Source organism: Scyliorhinus torazame, chromosome 25 (assembly GCF_047496885.1).
Source record: "Scyliorhinus torazame isolate Kashiwa2021f chromosome 25, sScyTor2.1, whole genome shotgun sequence".
NCBI lineage: Eukaryota > Metazoa > Chordata > Chondrichthyes > Carcharhiniformes > Scyliorhinidae > Scyliorhinus > Scyliorhinus torazame.
In genome coordinates, this window is record NC_092731.1 from 21837313 (window position 1) to 21854258 (window position 16946).

Below are 16946 nucleotides of genomic sequence, written 5' to 3' on the forward strand. Positions count from 1 at the left end.
CTCCCTTTCCCCCCCTTTTTCCCCCCTCTCCCGTATGTGGTAGTCTGTGTAGAGGTATTACGGTACCTAGTAATGCTGGAACACCATTGGTAGATATTGTATGTTTCTCATTGGTCAAACTGTATGGTAGCTCCGCCCTGCAAGGTGGGGTATAAGAGCCCGTGCCGCCCCAGCAGCCTTCTTTCTGTACCTGAGCTGCTGGGGGAAACATCTAGCTTATTAAAGCCTTCAGTTGGACTACAACTTTGCTTTAGTAGTCATTGATCGTGCATCAATTTAATAAGCTAGATTTAAAAGGATGGAGCTCCGAATCAAGCCGGAGTGTCGGCAACTCAGCCCCCACGTGGCAAACACAGCGGCAACCTTCAAGCACTGGCTGGCGTGTTTTAACGGATATCTCGGAACGGCTGAAAACACACCCACGGGAGAACAGAAATTGCAAGTCCTGCACTCGAGGGTGAGCCCAGAAATTTACACCCTCATCGATGACGCGGACGACTTCGATGCAGCAATGGAGCTGCTAAAAGGACACTATATTTGCCCGGTAAACCAGGTCTACGCCCGACATCTGCTAGCGACGAGGCGACAAATCTCTGGGAAATCGCTGGAAGAATTCTACCGTGCGCTCCTGGTGTTGGGGAGAAACTGCAGCTGCCCGCAAGTTGCGGCGAGCGACCACACAGAACGTTTGATCTGGGACGCTTTTGTTGCAGGTATGCTGTCCTCCCAGATCCGCCAGGGATTGCTGGAGAAAGACACCCTGTCAACTTGGCAGACCAGCAGATGGTGGACTGTCCCTTTAATGTTGATACCAAGGCTCCTCCAGTGGCTCCTAGTGGAACTGCACCTGTTTTGAATCAGATGAGCACTGGGTGGAATGGTGCTACTAATTATATTTTTTATTTTTTTAAATAATTTTTATTGGGGTTTTCACAAAATATCAACAACAGAATGAAAAAGGAACCCAATAAAATTAAATACAGAACACAGTAAAACAACCCCCTCCCCCCCTCCCCCTGTACATAAATAGTAAATTAACACCCCGAGTTTAACACAAAGCAAACATAGCAAATATATACACCCCCTCAGATCCCCCAGGGTAAATAAGCCCTTGGGGCCTCGCATCCCTCCACTGAAGAAGAATCCTCTGCCGGGCTACCAGGGACGCAAAGGCCAGAATTCCGGCCTCTTTCGCCTCCTGCACTCCCGGCTCCCCTGCAACACCAGATATTGCGAGCCCCCAGCCCGGCTTGACCCTGGACCGTACCACCCCCGACACCGTCCTTGCTACGCCCTTACAAAATTCCTCCAGCGCTGGGCATGCCCAGAACATATGGGTGTGATTTGCTGGGCTCCCTGAGCACCTAACGCACCCTGTCCTCTCCCCCAAAGAACCGGCTCATCCTTGTCCCGGTCATGTGTGCCCTGTGCAGCACCTTAAACTGTATGAGGCTGAGCCTCGCACACGAAGGTGAAGAGTTCACCCTCCCAAGGGCATCTGCCCACGTCCCCTCTTCGATCTCCTCTCCCAACTCCTCCTCCCACTTACCTTTCAACTCCACCACTGAGGCCTCCTCCTCCTCCTGCATCACCTGGTAAGTTTCCGAGATCTTCCCCACTCCCACCCAACCCCCCGAGAGCACCCGGTCCTGTACTGTGCGTGGCAGCAGCCGCGGGAATTCCACCACTTGCCGTCTGGCAAACGCCCTTACCTGTAAGTACTTGAAGGTGTTCCCCGTGGGGAGCCCGTACTTCTCCTCCAGCTCACCCAGGCTTGCGAACTTCCCGTCCACAAACAGGTCCCCCAACCTTCTTATCCCTGCCCTGTGCCACCCCGAAAACCCTCCGTCTATTATCCCTGGGACAAACCGGTGGTTCTCTCGTATTGGGGTATACGCCGAGGCCCCCACTTCCCCCCTGTGCCGCCTCCACTGCCCCCAGATTTTGAGGGTAGCCGCCACTACCGGGCTCGTGGTATACCTCATTGGAGGGAGCGGTAGCGGCGCCGTTGCCAGCGCCTCCAGACTCGTACCCTCACAAGACGCCGTCTCCAGCCTCTTCCATGTAGCCCCCTCCCCCTCCATCACCCACTTGCGCACCATCGCCACATTGGCGGCCCAGTAGTACCCACAGAGGTTGGGCAGTGCCAGCCCCCCCCCATCCCTACTCCGTTCCAGGAACACCCTTCTCACCCTCAGACTCCCTCGCGCCCACACAAACCTCGTTATGCTCCTGTTGACCCGCCTAAAGAAGGCCTTCGGGATAAACATGGGGAGGCACTGGAACAGGAACAAAATCCTTGGGAGCTCCGTCATCTTAACTGACTGCACCCTACCCGCCAGGGACAGCGGCAACGCTTCCCACCTCTTGAACTCCTCCTCCATTTGCTCCACCAGCCTTGTAAAGTTAAGCCTATGCAGGGCCCCCCAGCTCCTGGCCACCTGGACCCCCAAATACCTGAAGCTCCTCTCCGCCCTTTTTAGTGGGAGCTCGCCAATCCCTCTCTCCTGGTCCCCTGGGTGAACCACGAACAGCTCGCTCTTCCCCATGTTGAGCTTATACCCCGAGAAATCCCCGAACTCCCTGAGGATCCTCATTACCTCCAGCATTCCCCCCACCGGGTCCGCCACATATAGCAGCAAGTCGTCCGCGTAGAGCGATGCCCTATGCTCCTCCCCACCACGCACCAACCCCCTCCAGTTCCTCGACTCCCTCCGTGCCATAGCCAGGGGTTCAATCGCCAGTGCGAAGAGCTGGGGGGACAGGGGACACCCCTGCCTCATCCCTCGATGCAACCGAAAGTACTCAGACCTCCTCTTGTTCGTGGCCACACTCGGCATCGGGACCTCGTACAACAGCCTAACCCACTGACAAACCTCTCCCCAAACCTGAACCTCTTCAGCACCTCCCACAAGTACGCCCACTCTACCCTATCGAAGGCCTTCTCAGCGTCCATCGCCACCACAATCTCCGCCTCCCCCTCCCTCGCCGGCATCATAATAACGTTCAGGAGCCTCCGCACATTCGCGTTCAACTGCCTCCCCTTCACGAACCCCGTCTGGTCTTCGTGGATCACCCGCGGCACACAATCCTCATTTCTCGTGGCTAAGACCTTTGCCAGCACCTTGGCATCTACGTTTAGCAACAAAATCGGCCTGTAAGACCCACACTGCAGGGGATCGTTGTCCCGCTTCAGGATCAAGGAGATCAGTGCCTGGGACATCGTCGGGGGCAAGGCCCCCCCCCCCCTCCCTTGCCTCATTGAGGGTCCTAACTAGCAACGGGCCCAACAGGTCCACATATTTCTTGTAGAATTCGACCGGGAAACCGTCCGGCCCCGGTGCCTTCCCCGCCTGCATGCTCTCTATCCCTTTGGCCAGCTCCTCCAGCCCAATCAGGGCCCCCAATCCCGCCACCAGTCCCTCCTCCTCCTTTGGAAACCTCAATTGGTCCAGAAAGTGGCCCATCCCTCCCTCCTCCAGTGGGGGCTCAGACTGATACAATTCCTCATAAAAGTCCCTGAAGGCCCCATTGATGCCAACCCCACTCCGCACCACACTCCCTCCCCTGTCCTTAACTCCCCCGATCTCCCTAGCTGCGTCTCGCTTCCGAAGCTGATGCGCCAGCATAAGAACTAGGAACAGGAGTAGGCCATCTGGTCCCTCGAGCCTGCTCCGCCATTTAATGAGATCATGGCTGATCTTTGTGGACTCAGCTCCACTCTCCGGCCCGTACACCATATCCCCGAATCCCTTTATTCGTTAGAAAGGCATCTATCTTTTTCTTAAAAACGTTTAAAGAAGGAGCCTCAACTGCTTCACTGGGCAAGGAATTCCAGCGATTCACAACCCTTTGGGTGAAGAAGTTCCTCCTACACTCCGTCCTAAATCTACCTCCCCTTATTTTGAGGCTATGCCCCCTAGTTCTGCTTTCCCCGACCAGTGGAAACAACCTGCCCGCATCTATCCTATCTATTCCCTTCATAATTTTATATGTCTCAATAAGATCCCCCCCCGCATCCTTCTAAACTCCAATGAGTACAGTCCCAGTCTACTCAACCTCTCGTCATAACCTAATCCCCTCAACTCTGGGATCAACCTAGTGAATCTCCTCTGCACTCCCTCCAGTGCCAATATGTCCTTTCTCAGGTAAGGAGACCAAAACTGAACACAATACTCCAGATGAGGCCTCACCAACACCCTATACAATTGCAGCATAACCTCACTAGTCTTGAACTCCATCCCTCTAGCAATGAAAGACAAGCATCCGACTTGCCTTTCCCCCATACTCATAGATCGCCCCCTGGGCCTACCTCCACTGCACCTCCGCCTTCCTGGTGGTCAACAGGTCGAATTCGGCCTGGAGGCTACTCCTCTCCCTCAACAGTCCCTCCTCCAGCACCTCCGCATACCTCCTGTCTACCCTCACCAACTCCCCCACCAGCCTCTCCCTCTCCCTCTGCTCTCTCCTCTCCTTGTGGGCCCTAATGGAGATCAGCTCTCCCCTAACCACCGCCTTCAGCGCCTCCCATACCATCCCCACTCGGACCTCCCTGTTATCGTAGGCCTCTAGGTATCTCTCTATGCTTCCTCGGACCCACTCACTCACCTCCTCGTCCGCCAACAGCCCTACCTCCAAGCGCCACAACGGGCGCTGGTCCCTCTCCTCCCCCAGCTCTAGGTCTACCCAATGCGGGGCGTGATCCGAAATGGCTATCGCTGAGTACTCAGTATCCTCTACTCTCGCTATCAGCGCCCTACTCATAATAAAAAAGTTGATCCGGGAATAAGCCTTATGAACATGCGAGAAGAATGAAAATTCCCTAGCCCCCGGCCTTGCAAATCTCCAAGGGTCCATCCCTCCCATCTGGTCCATAAACCCCCTCAGCACCTTAGCCGCCGCCGGCTTCCTACCCGTCCTAGACCTGGAGCGATCCAGTGCCGGCCCCAACACCGCGTTAAAGTCCCCCCCATTATCAGGCCCCCCACTTCCAAGTCCGGGATCCGACCCAACATGCGCCGCATAAAACCTGCATCGTCCCAGTTCGGGGCGTACACGTTGACCACCACCCTCTCCCCTTGCAGCTTACCACTTACCATTACGTACCTGCCCCCATTGTCTGTCACAATGCTCGACGCCTCGAACAACACCCTCTTTCCCACCAAGATCGCCACCCCCCCGATTTTTGGCATCCACCCCCGAATGAAACACCTGGCCTACCCGCCCCCTACAGCCTTCAGCGCGGGAAAAAGCCCGCGCTTTCCACCTGCCCGGCCCCGCCACCTCTGTCGCCGCTCCTTTTATAGGCCCAGTCCCCTCACCCCCGACTCGGGCCTCACTCTCCCCCGCGGGGCCCCATCCCCCCTACCGGCCATCCACCCCTGTTCCATTTACTTACCCCCCTCCAAGAGCCCACCTGACAGACCCAACCAAAACAGTGCCCAACCCACCCTCACCGAACCAAAAAGAAATAAGAGCAAAGAATCCCCCCTCAAAATGTAACACACCCACAGCAATCCCCGACCATCCCCACGCCCGACCCCCCATCCTGACCCTCAGTTTGTGTCCAGCTTCTCGGCCTGGACAAAGGCCCACGCCTCCTCCGGAGACTCAAAATAATGGTGCCGGTCCTTGTAGGTAACCCACAGTCGCGCCGGCTGCAACATGCCAAACTTCACCCCCTTCCTGTGCAGCACCGCCTTCGCTCGGTTGTACCCGGCCCTCTTCTTCGCCACCTCCGCGCTCCAGTCCTGGTATATTCGAACCTCCGCATTCTCCCACCTGCTGCTCCTCTCTTTCTTGGCCCACCTGAGTACGCATTCCCGATCAGCGAACCGATGAAACCGCACCAACACCGCCCACGGCGGCTCATTAGCCTTGGACCTCCTCGCCAGAACTCTATGGGCCCCTTCCAGCTCCAGGGGCCCCTGGAAGGACCCCGCTCCCATCAGCGAGTTTAACATGGTGACCACATAGGCCCCCACGTCCGACCCCTCCGGGAGGCCCAGAATCCGCAAATTCTTCCGCCTCGACCGATTCTCCATCTCCTCGAACCGTTCCTTCCATTTCTTGTGGAACGCCTCGTGCACTTCCATCTTTACCGCAAGGCCTAAGATCTCGTCCTCGTTGTCGGAGATCTTTTGTTGGACCTTGCGGATCGCACCCACAAAGCAGGTCCGCTTTGATCTCCCTGAAGCAGCGCTGGATAACTTCCTGCTGCTCCTGCGCCCACTGCATCCACGCTGCCTGGTCCCCGCCCGCCGCCATTTTGCTCTTCTTCCCTCGCACTTTCTTTGGCTTCACCACCACTTTTTTAGTCGCCCCGCTCCTGGTCCAAGCCATATACTGTCGGGGAACTATTGCAATCTCCTTCCCACACCGGGAAACGTTGAAAAAATGCCGTTGGGGCCCTGAAAAGAGCCCAAAAGTCAGTTTTTAGCGGGAGTTGCCGTATGTGCGACTTAGCTCTGCATAGCCGCAACCGGAAGAGGTGCTACTAATTAGACCCTCGCAAAGTCAGGGAACAGAAAATCAACTAAGGGTTCTAGAGCCCCTTACACTGGCCTCTCTCTCCCTCTTTCTCCCCCTCTCTCCCTCCCAATAAAAAAAAAACACTGACCCACTTCTACAATGGACGATTTCAGCTGTTCTATTCTATTCTATTGGGTGGCACGGTAGCACAGTGGTTAGCACTGTTGCTTCACAGCGCCAGGGTCCCAGGTTCGATTCCCGGCTTGGGTCACTGTCTGTGCGGAGTCTGCACGTTCTCCCCGTGTCTGCGTGGGTTTCCTCCGGGTGCTCCGATTTCCTCCCACAGGTCCTAAAAGACGTGCTGTTAGACGAATTGGACATTCTGAATTCTCCCTCTGTGTACCCGAACAGGCGCCGGAATGTGGCGACGAGGGGATTTTCACAGTAACTTCATTGCAGTGTTAATGTAAGCATACTTGTGACAATAAAGATTATTATTATTACTTTCCAGGTCAGCCTCCCATCTTCTAACCACCCAAAATCTGTACCGCTCGCTGACCTACACTGGATCCTGGCTGGCAATGCCTCAAAATTTAAAATTCTCATCCTGGTGTTTAAATGCCTCCATGGACTGGCCTCTCCCTAACTCACAAGCCCGACAACCTTCAGAGATCTCTGTGTTCTATTCTTCTCTGCTCTACCGTGCATCCCCAATTTTATTCTCCCCATTTTTTTTTTAAATTTAGAGTACCCAATTCATTTTCCAATTAAGGGGCAATTTAGTGTGGCCAATCCATCTAGCCTGCTCATTTTTGGGTTGTGGGGGCGAAACCCACGCAAACACGGGGAGAATGTGCAAACTCCACACGGACAGAGACCCAGAGCCGGGATCGAACTTGGGACCTCGGCGCTGTAAGGCAACAGGGCTAACCCATTGCGCCACCGAGCTGCCCTTATTCTCCCCATTAATAGTGGCCACGCCTTCAGACGTCTGCACACTAAACTCCACCGAATTCTCTCCACCGCCAATCATTCTAATCCTCCTCCTTGCCCAAACCTTTAGTCATTTCTCCTAATACCTCTCGACGTGAGCCAGCATCAACCTTTGCTTGATAAGGCTCCTGTGAAGAGTCTTGGAACGTTTTGATTCATGATAGGTGACAAAAAGATGCAAGTTGCTGATGGCTTCCATGGTTGAATATTTAGTCGAGACTCGTCGGCCGACAGGAAACCGAAACAGAGATAAACGGGGTCATTTTCGGGGTAAGCAGGACGTGACGAGTGGAGCAGAAATCAGTGCTGGGGCCTCAAACGGTCACCCTTAATTTCAATGACTTGGGTGGAGGGACCAAATGCATGGTTGCTGAGATTGATGGAGATGGCAAGAACGGTAGGAAAGTAAGTTGTGAAGAGGACATAAGGAATCGGTAAGGGAACACAGTGGGTGGGCAAAAATTCCACCAATGTGGGGAAATGCTGTACTGTTCTATGTTCTATGTGAACTTGTCCACTTTGGCAGTTTAGTAGGCTGCAGACGAGTCCGAATCGAGTAGGTAAAAGAAAACGATGTTTATTGCAAAGCAATTATATTTACAATATACATCCGATCCCAGCCGGGTCTGCTGTTTGTTCCATACCTGGCCGACTTTGTATAGAACTCAATCATGAATGCCCTCGGGCCCCCCGCCCCCTTAGCGGGGGAGCTCGTACTCGACGAGACTCACAGGAGACTGATTGCTCCAACCATGTAGGCCTGATGCAGGTTATAACAGGCAGGAAGAAGAGAAAAGCAGAATATTATTTAAACAGAGAGGGATTGCGAAACTCTGAGGGAGGTAATGGCATAGTGATATTGTCACTGGACTAGAGGTCAAAAGTAATGTTCCGGGGAACTGGGTTCGAATTCAATGGGAATCTGGAATTAAAAGGAACCATTGTCGTTTGTTGTTAAAAACTTGTCTGGAAATCTGCCGTCCTGACCTGGCCTGGCCTACATGTGACTCCGGTTCTCAGCAACGTGGCTGACTCTGGATTTGCCGTGTAAGCCACTCAGTTCAAGGGCAGTTAGGGACATGCAATGAAGGGGCAGGATTCCCCGGTGCTCCAGCCGCATGTTTCTCGCGTGAACGGCGTTTGCTGGCGGTAAGATTCTCTACTCCCTCCTCTTATCAATGGGAACAGGAAATCCCACCAGCCAGGGAAGTCCAGCCAATGTTTCCTCTTGTGGGGCAGACTAGAACTAGGGGGATACATTTTAAGAATAAGGGGTCTCCCACTTAAGGAAGTAGGAAGACTTTTCTTCCTCTCAGAGGGTGTAACGCTGTCCCAGAGAGCGATGGAGGCAGGATCATTGACTATTGTAAAGGCGGAGGTAGATAGATTATTGACTAAGTGAGTCAAAGGGTATTGGGGTAGGTGAATGTGGAGTTGGGACCACAATCAGTTCAGCTGTGATTTTATTGAATGTCAGAGCAGGCTCGAGGGGCTGAATGGCCTCCTCCTGCTCCTAATTTGTGGTGTCAAGCTGTGTGGGCTGAGTTTGCCCGTGGAAAAAAAAAGGAAAAAATGAAATGAAAAATTGCTTATTGTCACAAGTAGGCTTCAATGAAGTTACTGTGAAAGCCCCTAGCCACCACTGTTACGGGAATTGAACCATGCTGCTGGCCTGCCTTGGTCTGCTTTCAAAGCCAGCGATTTAGCCCTGTGCTAAACAGCCCCTGAGGAATGGGCTTTGGGTAAGGCGCTGACCAGGGAAAGTCTTTGTGGAACAAGATATCCAGGAAGCGAAACTTTGACTGACTTTTCCCATCCTGGTGTGGAGGGGTCTATGGCTGGTGCCTTGGTGGGCGAGGGGGCGTTGCGACCAGCACCTTCCTGCCTGGGCCATTCACCCACCCAATTTAGCCATTGGACAAGCTCAACGTTAACCTTATCCCCTCCCGCGCCAGTGTCCATATTGCTATGTCACAAGATTCCTGGTTGATGCCGCATTTCAGGGTTTAAGTACAAGTCTATGCTGACACTCCAGTATGGTACGAAGGGAGTGCTGCATTGTTAGAGGCAACCGTGTTTTGGATGGAATGTTGAACTAAGGTCTCTCTTTCTCTCTCTCCCCCACACCCCTTCACCACCACAACCCGCTACCAGTTTTAGGGGATGTAAAAGATCCCATGGCACAATTTTAACGAGGAATCCCTACAGTGCAGACAGAGGCCATTCAACCCATTAGTCTGCGCAGACCCTCTGAAAGAGCACCCCACCCAGGTCCACTCCCCCTGCCCTTTCCCCGCATCCCCACCTAACCTGCACATCGTTGGGCACTAAGGGGTTAATTTTAGCATTGGCCAATCTATCTAACCTTCACATCTTTGGACTGTGGGAGGAACCCGGAGGAAACCCACTCAGACACGGGGAGAACGTGCAAACTCCACACAGGCAGTCATCCAAGGCTGGAGTTGAACCCGGGTCCCTGCCGCTGTGAGGCAGCAGTGCTAACCACTGTGCCACCGTGCTGGGTGCAGTGCAGAGTCATCTATGGATGATAGGTAGTGACACAGAGAGAATGTTTTCCTCTCTTGAGGGAAGAGCATAAATGGAGGTCCCCAGAGGCGGCAGGGTGATGCAGTCGTCAGAACTATTGCCCCACGGCGCCAAGGACCCGGGGCTCCATCCCAAGCCCGGGTCACTGTCCATGTGGAGTGTCCAAAAGGCTAGGTTACTGGGAGGCGTGGGCTTAAGTGGGATGCTCTTTCCAAGGGCCAGTGCAGGCTCGATGGGCTGAATGGCCTTATTCTGCATTGTAAATTCCCTCTCCGCAGATGCCGCCAGGCCTGCTGAGTTTATCCAGCAGTTTCTGTTTTCTTTAACCCCGATTCAATTCCAGTCCAAAAATACCTTCTCTATGGCTGCCCTCTCCTTCATAACTTTAAAGACCTACACAGCTCTGTTCTAGTGGAAAGGGCCCCATCCTGTTAACTCTTTTGATCATCTATTTGAACCTATCCCACCACATCTCCCTGCCACCGAGACACTACACAGATCAGAAGCAATATTCAAAGCGCCAAGGATTTTGTTTTTAAAGTGAGTGATGCTGTGAATATGTCATGCAATTTTGGAGTGACAAATTCCAGTCCATGTATCATCCATGAGTCACGTAACTTTGGGATTGTGATGAATCAAGGTTAATTATTTGACTCATTCAGAGCAATCGGCATGATATTCCACACTGGCCTATTCTCTGCATTAGGACAATACCTGGTCTATAATTAAAGGGGGTGTTTTCTCCCTAAATAGTGATTTTGTGCCTTCCACCCACTCCCCAGTCCTTTCCCCGCCTGCTCAGAAACACTGATTCATTCTAGAGTTTGATTACATGTCTGGCAGACACTCTGTGTGGCTATTCCTCCTGTGTGTGTGTCAACAGGCCTGTTCGTCATCGAGGCCTCGCAGCATGCTCTGATACACTGCTCAATTCACCTCCATCATTTTCCAAGCAATGGAGTGCGGCCAGGGGCAGGAAGCCAGGCTGATGTCCCAGCCTCTCAGCATTGGATACAGCAGCAGAAGTAGGCCACTCGGCCCATCGAATCTGCTCCGCCATTCAATGGGTTCGTGACTGACTAATCCTCAAACTCCTTTCTCGCCTTATCGCCATTCCCCTGCTGGTTAAAAATCTGTCCACCTTGGCCGTGAACATAGCCAAGGGCCCCGCCTCTACTTTTCCTTTAAAATATCACGTTTGCTGCTTTTGTTTCTATTTAAATGACTGTTTGCTGATGTCACGAGGCTGAACAGTGCCCAGCACTTCTCCTTTGATGGTGGGTGGGTGGAGAGGTACTGGAGCAGTGGGGGGGACCTATTGATTGGCAACCAGGAGCAGGGGTCCTGACTTCCTTTCCCACTGGAACAGACGCCTTGGCTGGCTTCCTTTTTTGCCTGAAAAAGGGAAATCATTGCCACTTTGTAAAGAAGAGTCACAATGATGTGGAAATCATGGGAGATTACCCCAGGGGAGGCGGCCACATAGCTAATGCTGACTCAACTCACCCTGTCCCTCTCAATTTTCTGTTCGCCCTTTTCAAATATTTACCCAATCCCATTTTAAAAGACGTTTCGGACTCTTGTCCTATTCACGACTGTGTTAAAATATTTCACGTTCTAATGAGCCTCTGGTGTGAAAAGAACTTGCTGACTTTCACCCTTTACTCAGCCTGGTGGTAATCCTCTGTCCGTGCCTCTTAGTTACCCAGTCAACAACCAGCAAAATCAATCATTTACTCTCTTAAAATTTGTTCTGTAAACCGCTGGAAATCCTCCCTTAAATTCCTCAGTTTGTGCAAGAGTCTTCACTTCTTTCACAAGTATAATCGCTCACAGCAGTTACGGCAGGGCCAGTTGATCAGAAAGGGGTTTTATACAGAGAATCTGGAACTTGCCTACTCTTGCTAAAAGGACCGGGTGAGGGGGAAATAAAGACAATCAGACCGTGTTTGTGTGTGTATGTGTATGCGTGTGTGTGGGGGGGGGGGGGGGGGGGGGGGTGATCGTGATCAGAACGTGCAGGGTGGATATAGAGCTCCAAACTGAACCACACAATTATACTTCATGGCTTCAACGTCAAGATCACTGCAGTGGATTTCCTGAGCCAGGCTGCCCCGTGGAGTCCTCCATAGCAAAAGAAGTGCATCAGCATAACTTAAACGCAGCAGATGGACTTGTCCATATCCGGTCTGCACAAATGCGTGCACATACACACACACTCCAGCAGAGCTGTGGCCAGCAGCAGGAACTCCGGATGCAACTTCCCTCCAGCCCCACAACCCTCCAACTCTCTGCGCCCCTCTATTTCTGGCCCTCAGGGGCTGCACGGCGGTCAGCATCGCTGCCTCACAGCGCCAGGGACCCAGAGTCCGATTCCGGCCTCGGGTCACTGTCTGTGTGGAGTTTGCACGTTCTCGCCCCCGCCCCCCACCCCCGTGTCTGCATGGGTTTCCTCCGGTGCTCCAGTCTCATCCCACAGACCAAAGATGTGCAGCTTCGGTGAATTGGCCATGATCAGTGTACGGGGTTACGGCGCGGGAGTCGGCCTAGCTAGGGTGCTCTTTCGGAGGGTGGGTGCAGACTCGATGGGCCAAATGGCCTCCTTCTGCACTGTAGGGATTCTGAGGAGCATCTCAATTTTAAAAAAAAAATTAAAATATATTTTATTAAAGTTTTCAAACACAATTTTTTCCTTACAAATCAAAAAAAAAGGTACATGATAACTGCAATATAACATTGTTTAAATAACATGGTAAACTAACCAAATAACACAAAGTAATACTCCCCCCCGCACCCTCTCCTCCTCCAAAAACCCAAACAATTTACCCCCCTCCCTCTCCCACCCCCCCCCCCCCCCCCCCTCCCCCTGGGTTGCTGCTGCTGGCCATCTATCTTCCCTCTAACGTTCCGCTAGGTAGTCGAGGAACGGTTGCCACCGTCTGGTGAACCCTTGAGCCGATCCTCTCAGCGCAAACTTAATCTGCTCTAGTTTTATGAACCCCGCCATATCGTTTATCCAGGCCTCCAGTCCGGGGGGGTTTCGCTTCCTTCCACATGAGTAAAATCCTACGCCGGGCTACCAGGGACACAAAGGCCACGACATCGGCCTCTTTCGCCTCCTGCACTCCCAGCTCATCCGCTACTCCAAATATCGCTCACCCCCAGCCTGGCTTGACCCGGACCTTCACCACCTTCGAGATCACTCCCGTCACTCCCCTCCAGTGCCGGACACAACCAAAACATATGTGGGTGGTTCGCCGGGCTTCCCCCGCACCTCCCGCACTTGTCCTCCACTCCGAAGAACCTGCTCAACTTTGCTCCCGTTATGTGTGCTCTATGCAGCACCTTAAATTGGATCAGGCTAAGCCTGGCACATGAGGAAGAGGAATTTACCCTGCTTAGGGCATCAGCCCACAAACCCTCCTCAATCTCCTCCCCGAGCTCTTCTTCCCATTTTCCCTTCAGTTCGCCCACCAACTCCTCCCCCTTCTCTCATCTCCCGGTATATCTCTGACACTTTGCCCTCCCCGACCCACACCCCCGAAAGCACCCTGTCCTGGATCCCTTGTGTCGGGAGCAGCGGAAATTCCCTCACCAGTTGTTTCGTGAACGCTCTCACCTGCACATATCTAAAGAAATTTCCCCGGGGCAGCTCATACTTTTCCTCAAGCGCTCCCAAGCTCGCAAACGTCCCGTCTATAAATAAATCTCCCATTCTCCTGATTCCTACCCGGTGCCAGCTCTGGAATCCTCCGTCCAGCCTCCCTAGGGCAAATCTATGGTTGTTCCTGATCGGGGAGCACACCGAGGCTCCCAGCACACCCCTCTGTCGCCTCCATTGCCCCCAGATACTTAATGTTGCCGCCACCACTGGGTTCGTGGTAACATTTTTTGGGGAGAGCGGTAGTGGCGCCGTCACCGGCGCTTTTAAACTCGTCCCTTTGCAGGACTTCATCTCCAACCTTTTCCACGCCGCTCCCTCTCCCTCTATCATCCATTTACGAATCATCGCCACGTTGGCGGCCCAGTAGTAGTCGCCCAAATTCGGCAACGCCAGTCCCCCTCTGTCTCTGCTACGTTGTAGGAACCCCCTCCTTACCCTCAGGGCCTTCCCTGCCCACACGAAGCTCGTGATGCTCCTATCTATTTTTTTAAAGAAGGCCTTAGTGATCAGTATAGGGAGACATTGGAACACAAATAGGAACCTCGGGAGGACCATCATCTTAATTGCCTGCACTCTGCCCGCCAGTGACAGCGGCTGCATGTCCCTCCTTTTGAAATCCTCTTCCATTTGTTCCACCAGCCGTGTCAGATTGAGTCTGTGTAAGGTTCCCCAGCTCCTGGCTATCTGAATCCCCAGGTATCGGAAGTTTCTTTCCACTCTCCTTAGCGGTAGGCCATCTATCCCTCTACTCTGGTCCCCAGGGTGTATCACAAAAAGCTCACTCTTTCCCATGTTAAGCCTATATCCCGAGAAATCTCCAAACTCCCTCAATATCTGCATGACCTCTGTCATCCCCCCCACTGGATCCGCCACATACAGCAGTAGGTCATCCGCTTAGAGTGACACTCGGTGTTCCTCTCCCCCTCTAATCAACCCTCTCCATTTTCTGGAGTCTCTCAGCGCTATGGCCAGTGGTTCAATTGCCAACGCGAACAGTAATGGGGACAACGGGCATCCCTGTCTTGTTCCCCTGTGTAGTCGAAAATACTCCGACCTTTGCCGACCTGTGACCACACTTGCCGTTGGGGCCCCATAGAGGAGTTTGACCCAGCTAACGAACCCGAACCTCCTCAGCACCTCCTATAGATACTCCCACTCCACCCTATCAAGTGCCTTCTCTGCATCCATTGCCGCCACTATCTCTGCCTCCCCCTCTGCTGGGGGCATCATTATCACCCCTAATAGCCGTCGCACGTTGACATTTAGTTGTCTCCCCTTTACGAACCCTGTCTGGTCTTCGTGCACCACCCCCGGGACACAATCCTCTATCCTCGTTGCCAGCACCTTTGCTAGCAACTTGGCGTCCACATTTAGCAATGAGATAGGCCTATAGGACCCGCACTGCAGCGGATCTTTATCCCGCTTCAAGATTAGCGATATCGTCGCATCCGACATTGTCGGGGGTAGGGTCCCCCTTTCTCTGGCCTCGTTAAAGGTCCTTACCAGCAGCGGGGCCAACAAGTCCACATATTTTTTATTTTTTAAAAAAATATATTTTATTCAAAATTTTTTGGCCAAACAAAACAATACAAAGGTTTTCATTTTTCGACAATAAAACAGTATAAATAACAGTGGCCATTTTAACAAATAAATAAATAATATGTAAACTAAATGGCAACTGCCATATCAAAAATAATAACTCTCCAAAAATAAAATCGAGCAATCCAATATACATAACCTGGTACAAATATCTATACACAAACATCCCTGAGGACCCGCCCGGACCCCCCCCCCCCCCCTGGGTTGCTGCTGCTACCTTCCCATTTTCTTTATCGTTCTGCGAGGTAGTCAATGAACGGTTGCCACCGCCTGGTGAACCCTTGAGCCGAACCCCTTAGTGCAAACTTTATCCGTTCTAGTTTTATAAACCCTGCCTTGTCATTTATCCAGGTCTCCACGCCCGGGGGTTTGGCTTCCTTCCACATAAGCAATATCCTTCGCCGGGCTACTAGGGACGCAAAGGCCAAGACATCAGCCTCTCTCGCCTCCTGCACTCCCGGCTCTTCTGCAACCCCAAATATAGCCAACCCCCAGCCTGGCTCGACCCGGACTCCCACCACCTTCGAAAGCACCTTTGCCACCCCCACCCAGAACCCCTGCAGTGCCGGACATGACCAAAACATGTGGGTGTGGTTTGCTGGGCTTCTCGAGCATCTCCCACACCTATCCTCTACCCCAAAAAATTTACTGAGCCTTGCTCCGGTCATATACGCCCTGTGCAAAACCTTGAATTGTATCAGGCTTAGCCTGGCGCACGAGGACAAAGAGTTTACCCTGCGTAGGGCATCTGCCCACAGCCCCTCTTCAATCTCTTCCCCCAGCTCTTCCTCCCATTTCCCCTTCAGCTCATCCACCATGATCTCCCCCTCGTCCCTCATTTCCCTGTATATATCCGACACCCTACCATCCCCCACCCATGTCCCTGAGATCACTCTATCCTGAACCTCCTACGTCGGGAGCTGCGGGAATTCCCTCGCCTGTTGCCTCGCAAAAGCCCTCAGTTGCATGTACCGAAATGCATTCCCTTGGGGCAACCCGTATTTTTCCGTCAGCGCTCCCAGACTCGCAAACGTCCCGTCTACGAACAGATCTCTCAGTTGCACAAACCCAGCTCTTTGCCATGCTCCAAATCCCCCATCCATTCTCCCCGGGACAAACCTATGGTTATTTCTTATCGGGGACCGCACCAAGGCTCCCATCCTTCCCCTATGTCGTCTCCACTGCCCCCAAATTTTTAGTGTTACCACCACCACTGGACTTGTGGTGTATTTCTTCGGGGAGAACGGCAACGGCGCCGTCACCATTGCTTGTAGGCTGGTTCCCTTGCAGGACGCCATCTCCAATCTCTTCCACGCCGCTCCCTCCCCTTCTCCCATCCACTTACACACCATTGAGATATTGGCAGCCCAGTAGTATTCACTTAGGTTCGCTAGTGCCAGCCCCCCCCCTATCCCTGCTATGCTGCAAGAACCCCCTCCTCACTCTCGGGGTCTTCCCGGCCCACACAAAACTCATGACACTTTTCTCAATTCTCTTGAAAAAAGCCTTTGTGACCATCACCGGAAGGCACTGAAACACAAAGAGGAATCTCGGGAAGACTACCATTTTGACCGCCTGCACCCTACCCACCAGTGACAGGGGCACCATGTCCCATCTCTTAAAATCCTCCTCCATCTGTTCCACCAATCTTGTTAAATTAAGCCGGTGTAAG